The 21,176-nt window shown below is 34.1% G+C and overlaps 1 protein-coding gene across 1 annotated transcript in view; it reads right to left on the bottom strand.

The window, feature by feature from the left end:
- The window catches only part of LOC140156820 (popeye domain-containing protein 3-like), a 50,103-nt gene extending 29,198 nt beyond the window's left edge, over positions 1-20,905 (bottom strand). Inside the window, exon 1 of the mRNA XM_072179809.1 lies at positions 20,595-20,905. The gene's annotated coding sequence lies outside the window, so the exon portion shown is untranslated. The remainder of the gene's footprint in view (positions 1-20,594) is intronic.
- Positions 20,906-21,176: the final 271 nt, after the last annotated feature.

Raw genomic sequence — 21,176 nt, 5'->3', positions numbered from 1 at the left:
TACGTGATATAATTTCCCATGATGCACGAATCGGGGACACGAATAGTAAGTTTCTCCTTACATTTCTTGCAGCGTAGTATTACATTACTTCAACTAGGTGTCAGCTTATCACATCTATTTTTACCTTGACACCAGTTCTAATATGTTATGTATGTTGTCTCTAGTGGTTTGACTTTTCCTTCCCCTTCAGCAATAATCAATTGCAGAGAATTTCATGCAAGTTTAGGTCCGTCTACATGATACCCGGAGGAACAAATGGACGAAAGCATTCTGCAAGACACTAAGAAAAACAAACCACTATCGGAGCAAGGTTTTCCAATCAAACCGAAAATGAATTTTTTCGTCGTTCTTTTTCCTTTTCTTCTCAAAGACGATGAACAAAGATGACATAACATTGAAGTTGTTTCTCTCAACACATTTAGCTGTGCATTGTTGTATCTTTCTGAGACGTTTCAAATGTTTGATTTGCAGGTACATATCAAATGACCGCTTTACATAACATGTGACAGAAGTGCTTTCGACACTCTGTTCTCATATTTCACAAGATGTCACATAGTTATTTGAAAAGGAACGCCAGAATACTTCAACACATTTCCTATTTACCTGTATTTTCCTCTACGTTTGAAAAATCCAATTAAAAGACGCTTCATGGTGCCATATTTATCTTCGTCAATCCATCTGATAACAGTTTGCATTTTACACTGTTGAACATCGATTTTTGTCTCTTTCTCACTAGTTGTCCTCCCCTCTCTATCTCTATAGCATCATAGGCATATAATATGTCGTTTGTTTTTTGTCTGCATATTCGCTGTAAAAGTAGTGCTGGAACAGGATTAATTACCATAGCAATAGATGAAAACAATTTTTAATGTATTGCCCTGCATTATAAGTATGCTGCTCTTATCAATTGTCATGTCTGTGTAGTGTGTATATGTGCAATCATAGATTGAATACAATACCGTTCTTTTCAAAGACACTGATTGTACAGGTGCGAGTGACACCCATGGACTGTGCATAATGTGGAATTTCCATAGATTTTACGACCCAGGTCTTCATGCCCTGCGATACATTAAAAATTGTTTTCACCTTTCGCTATGGTAATTAATCCTGTTACATTACTACTTAGTAGAATAGTTTACGCATCATTCTTAATGGTCTAAATCATGTAAATATGCATACACTACGATATGTTGGCAACACTTTCCGCTCTACAAGATAATAATTCAATGCTCATTGCGATTTTTAATCGAAATTCTTTGATTTCATCTATTCAATTATCCATGTTATAATTGAGTGCGCAAACATTAAATACAAAAAGTCACACTTTATTATACAACATTCATTGTAAAGACAGGTGATCATGAACCTTGTTGCCTAAAGCGTATTGTCTCAGAGCTCAAGATTCAAGGACACCGTAGAAAGTAACTCAATGAACTTATTGAAACAAAACACGCATTCTATCTCAACTTTTATCTACTAGCTACCTGTCAGTAGTCTTGTAAATTTATCGTCATCATCAGCCACGCGCGGTATTTGGCGAGGGAAAATGTTTGTCTTGAAATAGATGGTGATAGAAACCATGTACAGACAACACGATGAAAAGTTTATTCGCACGAAACAGATTCCCGTGATGCACACTAATTTACATTTTCATCACACGTAGGACGTTCTTTTTTGGGGTGGGGGTTTTGGTGTGGGCGGGGGTGAGAAAGGACATGACACCACTTCTGCGAGAAATAACTATAATATTTCTTATGTCTGAAATTTCATTAATATTTGAAAAGAAAAAAAAAAAAGATATGAATTTGCATTTCCTTTTATTTCACTATTGTCTTAAGGAATCGGATACCAAAGTTTGCGCAGTATTTTTTGTGGGATCTGAGAGCACATCAGACACACCAAATTGGATTCTGAATACGAGGAATGTTCTTATGATATCAAATTTTTTTTTTTTTTTAAATTCGCGATAGAATACCAAATTTTATGGCAAATTATCAAAAATTGATATTTTTTGATATTTTTGATATTTAACAGTCCTCGAAGTCAACTTTACAAATTTAATGATATGTACTGAAAGTATATGTAGCCGGTAGGAAAAGCCGTCCATCATTTGAAAATATTTACCTTGAATGTGACATGTCTGATGTGCTCTCATGTCCCACAAACAATACTGTGTAAACATTGCTATCCGGTCCCTTAGATCATAGTTATATTAAATTCTGCATTCTACTTTAAAATATCTAAATGCAACTCTGAAAATGGTCCTAAGTTCAGCTAGTGTTTATTTTTAATGCGATTATAAGCATAGCAGATAGAGGCAGGCATTTATGAAATGTGTACATAATTGTCAACAAGTAATGTCGTTTTACCCGTCAAGCAGGCTGTTTTATCAAGTCAGACGATAAAGAAATAATTTGAACATTTTGTTGGTGCATAGCATAGTATCCCGACGGAGGTAGCTAAGCATTGTGGGAAGTGTTAATTTAAATTAGCGTGTGAATGTTTTACATGTCCCTATACTAGAAGTTTCAATAAACAAGATTTATTAGCTTTTGCAATACATTGCTTAAATATTTTTGCATCTGTAAAGCCATCTTATACATAATAATAGTATTTCTGCCTCTATGTATTAGATTCTTTCTCTCTAATATTGTTCAAATTCAATCGAAAATATTAGTGAAACTATCATTATATTCGTATAGCTTTTAACTTATCATCATTTTGGTGACGTAAATATACAACGAGTTAATGTGCTACAGACTGTTTATTTTAAGACACTGTGAAGAGTGTTATCTTTGGCGTCCAGAAACTCACAATGCCATGTCTGTAACTTGCATTCATGTTTTAATTACACATACACGTCAACGCTAACGTTTTTGCTTATTGCACTTCAATAGTATATATGTGCAAAACTCTAAAATATGACCACTTATAAATTAAACAGATGATGAAATGATTATAACATTTCCAAATCATTCATTCTACGTAAGTACTTAAATAAGACATTATACATAAAAGTACTTGGCTATCATTTAAATTATACCTTTAAATTAGTGAATGCAGTCGTATTACATCATGTGCGCAGGTCAGGTAATTCTATTAACACGATAGAGATCCTCGTATCTTCAAAAAACCGATTTCATTATCACATTTCAATTAAGCTATTACGGCGACCTACTCCGATTAAACAAACGAAACATAACCTCTATTGAGACGCATTTAAATATACTTGAATTCTGAGAAAAGATATCTTAAATGTTCATCATTGTTCATTCCTTATACATAATTACTTCAAACACTGTGCTTACAGACATGGAACAAGAACCGATGAGCTAATCCGTCAAAGTCACTTTCTAATCCATTAGCTGTTTTCCTGCCATGTTGGAAAAACAGCTAGTATGTACATGGCTGGTAATGCAGAACGGGAATGTTGGCTAAAACATGTAACAACTAAACACGCCCAAAAAAGAGCGTTCCCTATTTGTGTAAGTGGTTATACCTTTGAACAATTTGTAAGCACAAATCGCGTCCCAACTAATCTTGTTTAAGCGGACTTTGTTTTAGTGGACTTAACTTTGAACATTTTGTGCAGAACCGCAAATAAGTTCATCTGGATTGTCAATGAAATATTAAGTTCAAATCAGTTCTTCGAGCAAATCCAATTTTGATGTTACTTACCTCGAAACGACAGTTTCGTTCTAGCACTTTCTCAAATTGAATGACCAATCCCTGCACCTCAATGAAGCCATCTGGATGAGGAAAACGGGGGCCAAAACACTCAACAGAGACGAAGGGACATATATGACCAAGTCCTAAAACCAACAGCGCCACCATCGTCATCTCCAGCAGTTAGCACGAAACTGTCATTGATCGAGGTATGTAACATCAAAATTGGATTTGCTTTAAGAATGTTGAACTTAATATTGTGTGTAGAAAATTATGAATAAACACAATTTGGTGCAATTTTCGTTGGTTTCAGTTCCTGAAAGCTCCAGGCAATTTGAAAAGTTAGCAACTAATTTCAATGTGTAATGTGCAAATTACATTTATTTATTTATTTATTTATTAAAACTTCTTTTGCCTGGGTAACAAAACACTGTTTTTCAGTTTGGCCCAGGGGTCAAACTTAAAACATAAAAAAAAAAACCAATACATATTAAAATACATTACATTACGTATATATCAGATTGCACAATTTAACAAAATTATTAATACAATAAGAACTAGACCAGCTAGGCATAACATTTGCATACAAACAACAATGATAAAAACAGTGATATTGCACTATAGGACATCATAAAGTGAAACTTACTTGCAAGCATATTTAAAATAACCGACTGTAGCTGGCAACGGATTTTTGGCTCTGGTAGGAAAAAGATTAAAGGACAGTGCACCTCTGGAGGAGAATTTTCTTTTGGCAGAGGCACTTCGGTTAGTTGGAAGGACAAGATTACCTTGGGATGCAGATCTAGTGGAGTGGCCATGACTGTTACTGACTGTGGAAAAGATGTTACATAAAGGGGAGTGGAGGATGTTGCTAAGGCTCTTATAGACCATGATGTTAAGGTGGATATTGCGACGGGCATCAAGTTTGTCCCACTTCAAGGTATTTAGAAGAACATCAGTGGGGTATCCACGTGGGAGACCAAGAATTATTTTGCCAGCAGTGTTTTGCAACCTGTCAAGCGTTTTCAGTAGGGTCGTACCAGCATTTCCCCACACTGAGTCGCAGTAGTCCATGTGAGGTAAAATAAGAGCCTTAAACAGGAGATTGAGGTTTTTTTGAGGTAAAACCTTTCTGCGTCTGCGCAGCAGACCATTACGTTTTTAAACAGTTTTACAGATTTTGTTAATTTGCTCATTCCAGTTTAGAGCTGGATCCAGCCACACACCCAGATACTTGAATTTATACACATTTTCAATTAAAGCATTATTTATATACACCTTCAAATCATCATTTTTACGAGACATTTTTTGTTGGGTACATAAAAGCATAGCCTTGGTCTTTTTTACATTGAGGGTGAGATAATTTTTGTTAAGCCACTTAGCAACCTTACTGATTTCTCTATTCATTCTGTCGTTGATATCACTGACAGACTTACCCGTAACAAAAATAGCTGTGTCATCAGCATATAAGGTGACTTTAGAGTTAGTGTCAGTGACAACATTGGCAAGGTTATTTATGTACAACGTAAAGAAGGGGCCCAAGGATTGATCCTTGGGGACACCAAACTTGACTGCTGCTGGGCTAGACACATTATCACCTATTTTAGTAACCTGTTGACAATCAGAAAGGTAACATTCAAACCATCTGAGTTCATGGCCATGCACACCAAAACTCTGGAGTTTATGAAGAAGGACTTTGTGGTGCACGGTATCGAAAGCCTTCTTCAGATCTAAAAAGATGACGCCCGTATAAAGCCCAGAGCTGAAGTTGTCGAGCAAATAATCTGTGACTTCCAGAAGGCAAGTTTAGGTAGAGTGCATGGCCCTGAACCCTGATTGGTTGAAGACAATAAATTGCCTAACATCATCATTATATTCCACTCGCCTGAAGGAAGCGGCAGTTGGCGAGTGTGAGCGACAGTACGCATGGTTGACAACGATTCAAAAGTACCCTTTCAGACAGTAATTAACATTGCAATTTTCAAACCGCAACAAATCGCATTCAATCGTTAATTTTTCCGTCTTTCTCAAGTAACTTAGGCTCCTCCCAATTGATAACATGGTTCTCGATTGCGATGTGGTCAGTTATGGCGGATTTGTTTTGTTCTGACATTGTTCTGGTGTATTTTCTGTTTGCAACTTTTTGGTGTTCTTTTAGCATTACTCACCAACGCCAATGTACGACTTGTCGCACCCTTTGCAACCAATCTCGTAGACGAGATTACTTGAGTTACTTGAGAAAGACGGAAACCAACAAACAAGACTGATCAGAGAAGCAATTTGGATTAGAAGACGGGGGAACAAGACAGTCAACAGGGACATCGGGAGTTACTCTCTAGACCATGTATAGGATCCACTAATAAGAACTTAGCCACAGGGGGATGTGAAAAACGCCGGAAGCAGCGGCCAATCCCGCGGGAAAAGTGGATCCCAATGGTCATTCTGAAGAAGCCATCAGCCAAGATGGCGAAAGTCTAAAACTAGTGAGTATTTTTGGATTTGACAATCAAAAAATCTAATCAAATGATTGAAGAAACTTTTGGCAGCATTATGACCTTCGCCCCCTCGTAGAAACATAGATTTTGGATTGATTTAAAAAAATATTAATAAGTGCAGTGGTCAAGGAATACCAAGTACTCAAATGTAGAAAAATAGTTCTACCCTAAAATGATTCCAGTTTAAGCGCTTAAATAACTTACATAATTTATGTGAAGAAATCAAACTAACTTAGCCATAAAGTAAAGTCACAGCTTTTAAAACAAAATACATTTTTGGAAACAGAACGCCTTTAAAACTCAACCCGAAAATGTCTATAAACATATTGTTTCGGCTTGAGTACCTGCTTCATCCACTTTATCCTTAAGTAACTGATGGATAGATACATATTCAACAACTGACAGACCGATCCTTTTCTTTTCACATCGTTACAGTAGTAAAACACCGGTCATTTTTAGCCTTAAATATTTTCCTGATGAGCCAGAAGGTTTGATTTTGTATGTTTATTTATATTGTAAATATGATGTTCTGAGTATGTGAGCATTTATCTAAAATAATAATATGTGTAAACGCATGTTAAAACATGTAACGGAAGGTTTAACATTACATTTACGAACTCTCTTGGAGGGAAATCCGCGTTTCCTCTCACATTTCTTGCAGCGCCTTATTAAATTTCTTCAGAGTCAGCTCATCACAAGTAAAGGTAAAAAGAGTCTTTTTCATCTTGACAACTGCTCAAAATCTTAGTATAGTTGGTATGAGGGGATGTTGTCCATAGTGATTTTAATTCCTTTTTGTTTCCCCCTCTCAGCAATAATAACTTGAGTTAAACTTGACGAAATTAAGAAATTAAATAATCACAATACCCAATACGTTTTTATCGGTAAAATAAGCCATAGATGAATTCAGTCAGAATCGGTTTTTTTCTTCGAAGTTTGAACAATTTAGTAAAATTCTATTAATTTTTTCTCTTCGAGGCTATTGGTATGCATGGCACAGCGCTGTTTTGGGCTCTAGGTACTCCTATTTCAAATAATATTACAGTAAAGCAAAGTGATTTTCACAGCATTTCCTCATAATTTGCTTTATCTGGTTCTGTATAATCGAATAGAAATTGACTGAAAACTGGTATATTATTTTCTTGCAATTTAGCTGATTCTGTAATATTCTTTTAAAATACCGTAAAACCTCGTCTACAAGCATACAGAGTGCTTCAGATGAAAGCTAAATTAATCCCGGTGCCATTATGGAGTTTGAGCAAATAAATGACAGATCCAAGCATATACGAACAAGTATTATTGTAAGACCAATATTTTGTATTGGCATATTTACGCTAGTTTTGTATGAACTTAGCTTTCATCAAACATACTATATATGCTTGTAGACGAGGTTTTACGGTATAGCATTAATACGAACATCGTCTGCATCCGATGTTTTGAATATCAGATTTAATGGCCACTGCACATTTATTTCGAAACAGGTGAACCTTGCTATTATGTTTCAAAAAATAGAATAGTTTGATCACATCATTGTTTGTGGTCTAAATATACACACACTATGACATTTGAGGTGAAGCTGCAACAGATTACCAATTAATGCTCTTTAAATGTTATTAAATTTTAATCGAGATTCTTTTGATTTCATCTTTTCAAATTATCCTTATTTTAATTGACTGGGCAAATATCGAATACAGGGAGTCAAACTTTATTGTTTAGCTGTCTCAAAACAGGTGATTTGGAAGGAACCTTATTGCCTAAAGCGTATTGTCGCAGAGCTCAAGATTCAAGGACACCGTGGAAAATAACTCAGTGAACTTACTGAACAAAACAAGCGTTCTATCTAGCTATCTGCAATCTTTTCATCATCATCAGCCACGCGAGTTGTTTATTTGACGAGGGAAAATATTTGTCTGTCTTGAAATAGATGATGTTATTAAACAACACGGGCATGCAACGCGATGAAAAGTTTATTTACCGAAATTTCCGAAAACAGATTACATAACTTCCCGTGATGCACGAATCGGGAGCGCGAATAGCATGTTTCTCTCCCGATTTCTCCTCTCATATGTTGCTGTGTCGTATTACATTACTTCAAGTGAAAGTTACCTTATCCAAAGATCCTAAACATAATGATATTTGCCTTATCACAGCTTTTTCTACCTTAATAACATTTTCGTAATGACGTTTGACCCAATACGCGAACGCCTTTTATTCTATCAAACGATGAACAGTATCTCGACGGATGTAGCTAAGTATTGTGGGTATTGTTAATTTAATTCAACGTGTGAATATACGTTGCTATACTACAAATTTTAATAACATTTACTAGCTCTTGTAATAAATTGCTAAAAAATCTTCAAATGCATCAATTATTTCTTACTCTAGGCTTGCATTAGACTACTTAGTATTCTTTATAAGTTTTCAAAATCAGCCTGAAATACTCATAAAACTATCCTTTATTTTTCGTATTGCATTAAACATATCATCATTTTGTGTCGTCAATGCATAACGAGTTAATGTGCTGCAGACTGTTTATTTTAAGACAATATGAAAGATTGTAATGTTATATCTGTAACTTATATTCATGTTTTAATTACACATCAACGCCAACAATAATATTTTCGCTTGCTATACTTCTATGGTGTATACTTGCAACACTACAAGATAGCCATAATATCTTCAAATTTTACGTAAGTACAATAGACGTTATGCATTTAATATACTTTGCTATCCTTTAAATCAAAAATTGATTTTAAATTCGCGACTGCAGTCTTTTAAATTTTAGCCATTCCTTTTAAATAAAATTTGAAGAAAAATAAAAACGACTTCTCTTAACAAGATGCAAATCCTCGTATCTAAATAAAACCCCGATAACATAACATTTTAATTAAGCTGTTACGACGGCTTAACCTATTAAACAAAAGAAAAGTCTATTCAGACGCATTTTGGATCTTAATTGTTCTTTTTAAATTCCTATAGTCATAATTACTTCAAACATTGTGCTTATAGAAATGAAACAAGAACCGATGAGCTAATCCGTCAGCAAGCATGGTCAGAGTCACTTTCTAATCCATTAGCTGTTTTCCTGCCATGTTGGAAATGTATGTACATGGCTGGTAATGCCTGTAAGAATTAAACACATTAAAAAAGCTTCCGTGGACATTTGTGCAAGCAAAAATCGGAATGACGTGTATAGAAATTAATGAAATACTTTAAAATCAATTGACCTCAAATACATAATAGATAATGACAGAATCGTAATAGGATGGACCATTCAAATCATGTTTCTTGTCATGACTAAAGCAGACTTTTTAGCAGCAACAGGCAATTATGACGAATGACTTATTTTCGTGACAGATATATTTTTGAATCAATTGACCTCAAACACCTATATAGATATTACAGAATCGTAATAGAGCAATGATGTTGAAGAGAGCGTCACATAACGTGGGTAATTAACTTAGCTTAGCTACAACGCAGGGCATCTCTGTTGTAGTAATTGTGAGTTGTTGCACAGTCATTACAGTAAAAGACAAACAGGAAGTACATGTAAAACCATGTACGCAGATAAAGAAAATATTGTGAGGATTCCATTTTCGGAATACCACTAGTGTTTACCAAATGAAGATACCTCAAGATAGAAATCAAACACACTAACCCCACATATCCACGCGACACCCACACACCCACATTTACTTATTCATGCTCATGGATACCTACTAACATGAAAAATGTTAAACCTTTGAGAAACTGTTATTTGCGAGTGTCATCGATTGTGTATCGTCGATAAAAACCCAACTTGATTGCAGTTTCATTATGCATAGTTGAAACAAAATAGATTAGCATTTCTTTCCATAAAGTGTTAGCTTTTACTGTCAGATATATCCCCTTTTATTTTTGAGCCGAACAACTACGGCATGCAAAGCAAAGAAAATTGGAATTTACTACCAGCGCACATGTCGCCAATACGGTCATGTTGTGGTACGACCCTTTGTTGTGTATATGACCGTCCCGCACGCCGTGTACGTGCTGTGTGTTATGAACATCGTGTATGCGTTCGACTAATAATTCCATTCCGGCGTTTTATTCAAAATCTCGGATTTTGACAAAACTACAGCCCCTAGAGTCTTGATTTTTGCAGGGTATATTGATTTAATAAAGTACAATTTAATCGTGTAAAAAAAGGAATTTTAAAAATTCAGTGAGGGCGTCTTCCTCAGCAAATGTTATAATATGGCTTTAACTTAACTTCATTTAATCGGTAATTTGTCGATCATTTTGATTTTGTTTTACACAAGCGTGGTATCAAACTGCAGATAACAAAATTCTTCAAATGTTTGTATCAAATGTACTGCTTCCAATTCATTTTGACTCCAATGTGTGGAGACTTTCTTTTTTGGATGTATTTGTATTCGGATGTAACTTATACTTAGAAACTTCTAACTCTGTACATCAACAATGAGATATACGCGCACTCGTTTATTTTTTGAAAACGTCACTATCCCAGCAAACACAAAAACGTTTTAAAAACGTTTTTAATAAGTTATATTTTGGCTTTTGGTTTACATAAAAACGTTTTGATAACATTAAAATGTCGGGTTATATAAAGGTCATGAAAACGTTTTAAAACATTTTGTATGAAAACACACTGCAACAATATTTTTAAAATGTTTTCAAAAATGTTATTGTAAACTATTTTTGCAAACATTTTTTGCCAAATATTTTGTCAACACTTAAATAACATTATGTTAAAATATTTGCACACAGCAAACACAGAAATGTTCTTAAAATATTTTTTTCAAAACCTTTTAATAACATTTAAATGTCGGGTTATATAAAGGTCATGAAAACGTTTTTAAAACGTTATTACAAATATTTTGGGCAAACATTTTTAGCAAAATATTTTTTCAACCCCAAAATAACATTCTGTTTAAAATGTTTTGTATTAAGTTTTCAAAAATGTTTTTGGAATGTTATTAAAACGTTTTTATACCCTTTATACAACCCGACATTTAAACGTTTTCTGTAAAACATTTTTGTTTGCTGAGCAGTAGATTATCAAAAAATGATTTTTAATGTTATGAAAACGTTTTATAACCTTAATATACTCTTTATATAACCCGACATTTAAACGTTTTCTGACAACCTTTTATAACCTTTTGCGAATGATGTCGAAAACGTTTTGTGTTTGCCGGATGATTGCAATTTTAACGTATACCAAACTAAAATGCTTTACTTTTAAATTAAATCAGAAGAGAGTGAGTTAATAGATTTGCCAGTGGAGTGAAAAAGACAGACATAACAGGGCATATTCATTAAAAAGAAACCTCAATGGATTGCTCCCAATAAAAATACCACAGCAAATGTAAAATGTAAATGGTACGCCAACACTATAATGCTGTTGATATAATGTGTTTTTACAGAACCGGATTCCTCTCAAACAAAAATAAAAATATGTATAGCAATGGTTGTTTAACCGATTCGTCAAGTTTCAACAAAAACATTTTCAATTCTCTAAGACTGCATTTGCAACAAAGCCAGTTAGAGAAAGTTAGAGGAATTAATCGATTCGTGGGAGACGCTTTTGGAGTTTTTTCAATATAGTGAAGGTTGCATATTACATCCGTGTCATCTGACACGTGTATTAATAAAATACTACTTTATCTTATATATTTCCTGCTAATAGCTAACAAAAAACTAACATTTACTCAATATAAAACACATTTTTTAATCAAATATGTCAACATATTCTACAAGAGATGTCTACACATAGCCACTCCTGATTCAATAACTGTGATATTTAGTTCAAAGATATACTCGACACAATTTCAATCCCCCATGGCCTACCATTCAATACGTCGTATACATGAGCGACAAAGTACCTCTTGTGTTATATGAATATCGAGTGTCAGGTTCAAGTTTTTGATCATGTTCAGATTTTTTCATCTCTCTGTCTCTCTCTCTCTCCCTCACTCTCTCTCTCTCCCTCTCTCATTCTCCCCAACAGCTTTACACAACACCACTACATTTTATCACGTACTCGCTTTATCACAACTTAAATAGCATTATGCCCTTATTTAATAGATATAGTATAAAAAAGCGCTAGATGCACCACGCTAATAAAAACCCTTCTGGTCAATTATGCTATAATGATTTCAAAGTGACAAACCGATTTAGAGAACATAATTATAACGAAAATATGTCAGCTGTGCAGATTGTATTTGAACGGCGAGTTACCTCCAACCTTTACAACACGAGACTTCTGTGATGGGTTCGACAGGCTCATATTTCAACCAGAGGCAGCAAACCAGGAATGTCTTTATACCGTAGGTATGAGGTGGGAAATCAACAGGGATGCCAATATCCTTGATTCTGATATGCATTCAATATATTTTTGTTTGATTAATTTTTGCAGTCTTGTCTTATATTGTGACTTCGTGCTTAGCTTCGATTGATTGAACATTCATATTCTGTTTTTCTAGATCAATAAATTTTTGATTATACGAGACAAAAATAGTATTTGGTAGTTTTGTATTATTAAGGCTACCTAAATTGCTAAATTGCATCAGTTTTTATATAATATTACACGCATTTTAACATTAATAGATATTATATTTTAAAAGTAAATCAAATTTATGCAAATGTTACAAATCGAACGAACTTAATAAGTATTTGCTTAAACCTTCAATCGTGCTATCATCATGCAACCTCAACTTTATTTTCCTAACGTCTGAATCACTTATCTTCCAACATAATACATTATACCCAAGCAAGTCACGTACCGTATGGGTAGCCGAGTGGATTGACATAATTGAGATGCCATTGATGAAGCAATATATGAACATGCGTGTGAGCTGAACTGAGATGATAAAATACATAACTGTATGGTAAGAGTCTCTTATCTATCATGAATAATGTTTAACATCTGTTGCATATTTATCTTATTATACATTATTGTTCATAGCGCTAATGAACTGGTCAATATCATATTTCTACTATGTAATGTTGCACCAAGAGATATAGAGTAATGTGGGGGTAAGTTAAAGTTCGTCAATGTTTGATATCAGGAAATTGATCCACTAAAAATTAATTTATTAAAGAGCGTAATGTAATAGCTGATAGACGTTACAATAAAGCAATTGAAATCTCTAACCAGCAGAGCATTAAAAGGGACTGTGCCATACTTTATCCAATTGGAATTCAATTTAACGATCAACTGTATAAAAAGACAAAATAACAACTGATTAAAATTAAAGTACAAAATTAAAACAAGATTTTATCGTTTTATTTAAAATTCGTATATGCAGTTTTCACTTATTACAATCTTGAAGAAAACAGTTTAGCCGAGTGTATTTCATTTGTTTGTAATTATATGCATGACATGTCACTTTGTTTCTCTCAGCTCTCTCTCTCTCAAAAAAAAAAAAACCTCTCCCAGAAAATGCATCGAATAACCGCAGGAAACGTGGGTAATTGACCTCAAATCACGCCAACGGTAGGCTCTCAAATAGTATTATCTTGTGCTGTTAAAATTCACATGACCCCTTTTAAATGGCTTCAATGAAAATTGAACATGTGTAGGGACCCATGAGCATGAATAAGTAAATATGGGGTGAGTGGGTGTGGAGTCAATGTGCGGGGTGTGGTTGTTATATCTTGAGGTATTGTAATTTGATAAACACTTAGTGGTATTCCGAAAAAATGGAATCCTTAAATTATTTTGTTTTATCTGCGTACAAGTACATGTACTTCTTGTTCGTCTCTTACTGTAATGACTGTGCAACAACTTACATTTACTACAACAGAGATGCCCTGCGTTGTAGCTAAGCTAAAGTTAATTGCCCACTCGATGTGACGCTCTCTTCAACATCATTGCTCTATAACGATTCTGTAATATCTATATAGGTGTTTGAGGTCAATTGATTCAAAAATATTTCTGTCACGAAAATAAGTCATTCGTCATAATTGCCTGTTGCTGCTAAAAAGTCTGCTTTTGTCATGACAAGAAACATAGGTTTTTTTAATGTGATTTGAATGGTCCATCCATTGTGATGGATTTAGGAACAAAAAATCAAAACACTTTATATATGATTTAGTTCTTTATTGTTTATCTTTGCGAAAGCTGTACGGCTAAAGCACTTAAAAACATGGTTTTTATCTGTTTACTTACTAATATAATCCTTGAAAAGGAATTTGTCAACAGAAGGACAACCAATTTTACGATTAAATTTACATTGCCGATTCAACATATCATGTTCAAAGCTAACTTCCAAGTCAAAAACAACTATACATGGAAGATAGGTGTAACTGCAATCGCGAAAGTAATTCTATCCATGATGATTTTCATTATTTTGAGCGCTATATGAATTCCTTTTTTCTTCTACGGGACGTAGATTAAATTTTAATACAGGCAGCATGCAGCATTTGGTTTTACAGGTCTTTTGGAAAATAAACCCCCTTTATCTATATTATGCTTTATTGCCTCGTTGACAGCTTGTCCAACGCCATCTTACTCTTATAAGGCACTTAAAACCATGTAACGAAATTAAATCTTCATTGTGTGCATAATGCTGATTCTTCAGCTGTCAAATCTAAACAAAACTCGAAGCTACAGCCGTGTCTGTGTCTGATAGTAAAAACCATGTAATTCGTTCAACCAATTAAGACCATAATATAGATAGCGACAACTTAATGCTTTTCCGAACATAACATAAGTATCATTTACTTGCTTTGTCATATTATTTTGTCATAGACGTTTATTTAGTCTCCTATAACTTGTATAAAGGGCAAGGCAATAGTCCCATGTACAGAATGCTATTTTTATCCGCACAGTGATGACCTTTTGCCTCCTCATCAACGTCCCATCTACGACGCTCCGTATTCAATATTGCTTTAGTTTTGATACTCCATATAAATATAGGCTGTCATTTAAACAACTTCAAATGATCAATAACGTTGACTAACCTGCTCTTACATAATGAAACTAACCAAGTTTCCATCATTGCTTATCCCTAAACTTGCGATAAGAATTTGAAGAAGGGGGAATGTAGGGTTAATTTAATTCATGTCGTCTCTCATGAAAAGGCAATTTTATTGTGATTTGTTTTGTTTTGTTCTTCTTGTGAATTGGTTAGTTATTCAGTGGATGTCACATTAAAACATACATCAAAATAATTTATCACACAATTATGAACTTAAAATGGGCAAATTAACATATCCATACATAAAATTTCAAAATACATAACCAATACAGCGCATCAAAATCATTTACCTTTATAAAATATAAATTTACGAATTAGAAAAAATTGCAAGCAAGCCAAACAAAACTTGGGATCAAATGTGTTCAAAACAATTTCAGATTTTGTAAACAAAATGCCATGATACGACATGAAGACTTTAACTTTGATAAGCTACGCATTTAAAATATTTTTTTTAGATTCAAAAGTATTCAAATAAGCGATGGTCGCGTACTGTCATATTAACAAAAATAACCCTATTCAGCTATTAGTTTTTAGGCCTTTTAAAAATAATCTGTTATCTCTACTCTATTATGTTATGCTGCCTCGTTGACAGATTGTCCAACGCCATCTTACTCTGATAAGGTACTTCATCTCATGTAAACGAAATTAAATCTTCATTATGTACTTATTCTGCTTCTTCAGCTGTCAAAACTAAACAAAACTCGCAGCTACAGCTGTGTCTGCGTCTAGTAAAAACCATGTAATTTGTTCAACCAAGACCATAATATAAATTTAGATAGCGACAATTTAATGCTTTTCAGAACATAACAAGTATCATTTACTTGCTTTGTCATATTATTTTGTCACAGACATTTATTTAGTCTCCTATAACTTGTATAAAGGGCAAGGCAATAGTCCCATGTACAGCATGCTGTTTCTATCCGCACAGTGACCTTTTGTCTCCTCATCAACGTCCCATCAACGACGTTCCGTATTCAATATTGCTTTAGTTTTGATACTCCATATAAATATAGGCTGTCATTTAAACAACTTCAAACGATCAATAACGTTGACTAACCTGCTCTTACATAATGAAACCAAGTTTCCATCATTGCTTATCCCTAAACTTGCGATAAGAATTTGAAGAAGGGGGGGTAGAATTAGTTAATTCAAGCAAGTCAAACAGAACTTGGGATCAAAACAATTTCTGATTTTTTCAACAAAATGCCATGATACGGCATGTAGACTTTAACTTTGATAAGCTACGCATTTAAAATGTTTTTTGAGATTCAAAAGTATTCAAATAAACGATGGTCGCGTACTGTCATATTAACTTGCAAAAATTACCCTATTCAGCTATTAGTTTGTTAGGCCTTTTAAAAATAATCTGTTATCTTTACTCTATTATGTTATGTTGCCTCTTTGACAGATTGCCCAAACGCCATCTTACTCTGATAAGGTACTCCAACTCATGTAACGAAATTAAATCTTCTTTATGTGCTTATTCTGCTTCTTCAGCTGTCAAAACTAAACAAAACTCCCAGCTACAGCCGTGTCTGCGTCTGACAGTAAGGACCATATAATTCGTTAAACCAAGACCATATTATAGATAGCGACAATGTAATGCTTTTCAGAACATAACATTAGTGTCATTTACTTGCTTTGACATATTATTTTGCCACAGACATTATTATATAGTCTTCTATAACTTGTATAAAGGGCAAGGCAAAAGTCCCATGTACATCATGCTATTTCTATCCGCACAGTGATGACCTTTTGCCTCCTCATCAACTTCCCCTCTACGACGTTTCGTGTTCAATAATGCTTTAGTTTTGATACTCCATATAAATATAGGCTGTCATTTAAACAACTTCAAACGATCAATAACGTTGAATAACCTCCCAGCAAACACAAAACGTTTTCGACATCATTCGCAAAAGGTTATAAAAGGTTGTCAGAAAACGTTTAAATGTCGGGTTATATAAAGTGTACGTTATTTAAAAACGTTTTTGTGTTTGCTGGGCTGCTATAACATAAAGAAACTAACCAAGTTTCCATCATTGCTTATTCTTTAACTTGCGATCAGAATTTGAAAAGGGAGTGATGAAGGGTTAATTTAATTCATTTGGTCTCTCTTGAAATGGCATTTTATTGTGATTAATTTCTTCTTTTGAATTGTTTACTTGTTCAGTCGATGTCACATTAATACATACATCAAAATAATTCATCACACAATTATGAACTTAAAATGGGCAAATTAACATATCCATACGTAAAATTTCAAAATACATAACCATTACAGCGCATCAAAATCATTAATTTTTATAAAATATAAAATTACGAATTTAAAAAAGCCAAACAAAACTTGGGATCAAATGTTTTCAAATCAATTTCAGAATTGTTCAACAAAATGCCATGATACGACATGGAAACTTTAACTTTACTAAGCTACGCATTTAAAATATTTTTTGAGATTCAAAAGTATTCAAATAAGCGATGGTCGCGTTCTGTCATATTAACTTGCAAAAATAACCCTATTCAGCTATTAGTTTGTTAGGCCTTTTTGAAATAATCTGTTATCTTTACTCTATTATGTTATGTTGCCTCGTTGACAGATTGCCCAAACGCCATCTTACTCTGATAAGGTACTTCAACTCATGTAACGAAATTAAATCTTCTCTGTGTGGTTATTCTGCTTCTTCAGCTGTCAAATCTAAACAAAACTCGCAGCTACAGCCGTGTCTGCGTCTGAGAGTAAAGACCATATAATTTGTTCAACCAAGACCCTAATATAGATAGCGACAATTTAATGCTTTTCAGAACATAACATAAGTGTCATTTACTTGCTTTGACATATTATTTTGCCACAGACTTTAGTCTTCTATATATAACTTGTATAAAGGGCAATAGTCTCATGTACAGCATGCTGTTTCTATCTTGCACAGTGACCTTTGTCTCATATCAACGTCCCCTCTACGACGTTTCGTGTTCAATAATGCTTTAGTTTTGATACGCCATGTAAATGGGCTGTCATTTAAATATACTCGTATAGGATTTTAAACGGTCAGTAGCGGTGACTAACCTGCTCTAATATAATAACAGTTACCAAGTTTCAATCTTTACTTATACGTTAATTTGTGATGGGAGGAAAGGAGTGATGTAGGGTCAATTTAAATCAATTTCATCAACTTGCCAAAAGATAAGCCCAAACAACTATTATTTTGTCAGGCTTTTTCAAATAACCTGTCCAACGCCATTTTACTCTTATAAGGCACTTCAACTCATGTAACGAAATTATATCTTCATTATGTGCTTATGCTGTTTCCTCAGCTGTCATATCTAAACAAAATTCACAGCCATAGCCGTGTCTTGTTAAACCAAGATCTGTATTAGATAGTGACAATTGAATGCTTTTAACACTATTAAGTGTCATTACTTGATTTGATTAATATTTGGCCTTTTATATTTATTTAGTTTTCTATAAATTGCTTAACGGGCAGCATTCAGAGGTAATACAATGCAGTGTCTTTTTTCAGCGACCCTTGCCTCATCATCGACTTCCCATCTATGACGTTCCGCATTCAATGTCATTTTAGTTTTGATACTCCATATAGGCATTCTTATTTTACTTAAGCAGTATACTTAAACCATTTCATTTAAACATAGCACTAATATTTCAAAAGATTGCATTAGCGGTGACTAACCTGCTCTAACATTTCTACAATGAAATGTACATAGATTTCGCCATACCTTAATTTGTGATGGGAGGAAGGGGGTGCTCGTCCTGATGTAGGGTCAACTTAATTCTTTTCGTCTCTTTTCAAATGGCAATCCAATAATTGTGATGACACATGAGAGTACTGATATGACAGTCGTTTTATGAATGGGTGTTTTAGAAAGGTAAGAATGAATCTTGCCTTGGCACACGGATCTCACAGTGATTTAATTAACTCCCTATACAATATAAGACTTCGATGGAGACAGTAATCGATGCACTCCAAATTGAGGGGTGCATTTCCCAGCAAACACAAAAATGTTTTAATACGTTTTAACATGTTATATTTTGGGTTTGGGTTTAGATCAAAACGTTTCAATAACATTAAATGTCGGGTTATATAAAGATCATGGAAAAGTTTTAAAACGTTTGGTATGAAAACACACTACAACAATATTTTTAACATTTTTCAAGATGTTAATGTAAAATATTTTTGCAAACATTCTTTGCTAAATATTTTGTCAACACTTAAATAACATAATGTTAGAATGTTTGCAGTAGGTTATCACCAAATGTTTTTGATGTTATGAACACGTTTTATACCCTTTATATGTCTTTTATATAACCCGACATTTAAACGTTTCCTGGTAACCTTTTCTAACCTTTTGGGAATGATGTCGAAAACGTTTTGTTGGGTTGAGAGCACTTTGACCTAACGGTTATGTTGGGCGACTCATGGTCTTAATTTGGGGGTTTGAACCCGGTCAGGGCCAACGCGTTGTGTCCTTGTGCAAGACACTTTATCTAGATTGTCCCACTCCACCCAGGATGTAACTTGGGAGCTGTTTGGGGTACTCATACTGGTGTTGTTATTGTTGGTTCCTAAATGTTGTTAAATATCTACGTGGTAGCGAAATAAATGTAAACTGTGAGCGCTTTCATTACTCTATAAATATCTACATTTATTTATTTACTACTATGCCTCAGTCCTATAAACCCATTGTAAAGTCCAAAAACCCATCACCACTCTAACTGAATAAATATTTTGTGTAGTTACGGTGCATGGTTTGGGACTTACGATGAATTTATGACTAATGGTACATCGTAAATGTAAATAAAATGCACCCCAGATCTTATAATCTTGATCAAGTTTTTTGTTATTTGAGAAACTATTCAGATACGTGACGTTTATTCATTATCTGATCCAAAAATGTAAGCTAATAATGATGATAGACGAATACCTATTACTGAAACGTAGGTGTAAGAATCATCAAGCAATATTTGCATCAAAGTTGCCAATCCATAATGTTTTGTTGATATCTATAAGTGCCTTTAAGTTCAACACCGGACTAGATTTATTTTCTTAAAAAATACACATAATTACTTCAATATTATATCCTTCACGTAATGAAACATAAAATGGTATATATCTACAATCTGTCCTTGTCATCAGACAGGCATTCATGATTAAAATTTAGGAAAATATCTTAAAAACATTGATCATCAATTGAAAGAATCTGATTTACCATTATTTCTGGTATCCGCGTCACTATGTAGGCTATACTGCAGCACAAGCTCCACAAGCTTCACACTGCAAACATTATAATAGTAGTGCATGTGTGATTTTATTTTGTGCAGAAAAGGAAAATAAATGCTGTAAATGTTAATTTGTTAAATCGTTCTGGTCGTTTAATGCAGCAGTTAAAATCCACATTTGCTTCGTAACTTGAGAAAAACGTTTGGAGACATTCAACTTACCTTGTTAGTGTTACAGTTCAGCAGACGATCAAACATGGCGGACTCCTTGGCATCGCTGATGATATTTCTTCGCGGGTTAGTGGGTGCTTAAAAATTTCAATAAAGGGAAAAATATATCGTAGGTACATTTATTGCAAAGAAGGCAACATCAAAGCCTTTTCTACATGGCTTGGTAGTATCTGACACAGAATATCAGTGTTACATTTCTTACGGACCGTGGAGTCAGATGGCCGGCGGCAGCTAATGCTGCATTTTATCGTCTTCTCTCGCGTTATTTAGCGATGATGAATGCACGCGACTTCCCATAATCCTCCGAGTCAATTATCGCATATCCAACAAGGAGTGGACGTACACAGGAATAGCTATTTGTTTTACTCCGATTAAAGTTTAAAAGACAATGAACTAGTCACAGTTTGATAGTGATAAATATTTATTATTAATCTTATGAATGAAAAAAGAAAGAGCGCGTGCAAGTACAAACAAACCTCGTATAGGAGCTGTAATTTCTAGATAGAGAATTGACAAACTGTAGAATGTTTCTTTTCTTTCTTACTTTCTTCCAAATTCATACTGTTCATGCTT

Source organism: Amphiura filiformis, chromosome 7 (genome assembly GCF_039555335.1).
Source record: "Amphiura filiformis chromosome 7, Afil_fr2py, whole genome shotgun sequence".
Classification (NCBI taxonomy): Eukaryota; Metazoa; Echinodermata; class Ophiuroidea; order Amphilepidida; family Amphiuridae; genus Amphiura; species Amphiura filiformis.
This window is presented reverse-complemented; position numbering and strand designations above follow the sequence as displayed.